Raw genomic sequence first — 572 nt, 5'->3', positions numbered from 1 at the left:
CGTTAATTCAGCAGCTGTACAGACAACGTGCCAGAAGTGCAGGAGTTCCGACAGAGAGTGCGTATGCACTTGCCATCATAGTTTGCTAAAGCGTTGAATTATGTGTCGTTCAATACCCAAGTAATAATCTTTGTCTTTTAATTGTCAGAGTCATCATCATCATCGTCATCATCATCATCATCATCATTTTACCGAGTGGTGTCGTTGCCTGGTGGTCAGATGATCTGAGGTAGCAGTGAACCCATTGCGCGGCCTGTTTTTGTTGTTGTTGTTGTTGTTGTTTGTTTGTTTGTTTTTTGCTTTTTTTTTGTTTTTTGGGTTTTTTTTTTTTTATATATATTGTCTTTCTTATCTTTTTTGTGTTATCTTATGTTCCTGTTGGTTTTAGTGTTCCATTTTATTTGCCATCGATATTTCACTTCCGCTGTATACGCCAGGCGGGGCTAGAAGCGAATCTTTTTTCCTTTTTTTTTTTCTCTCTCTCTTTTTTATTCTCGTCTTTTTTGTTTTTGTTCTTGTTCTTTCTGTTCTCGTTCAACTTGTTCTTCTTTTTCCTGTCCCATTCCCGTTCA

The sequence above is a fragment of the Babylonia areolata genome, chromosome 5 (assembly GCF_041734735.1).
Source record: "Babylonia areolata isolate BAREFJ2019XMU chromosome 5, ASM4173473v1, whole genome shotgun sequence".
Taxonomy (NCBI): domain Eukaryota; kingdom Metazoa; phylum Mollusca; class Gastropoda; order Neogastropoda; family Buccinidae; genus Babylonia; species Babylonia areolata.
Note: the sequence above shows the minus strand (reverse complement) of the source record.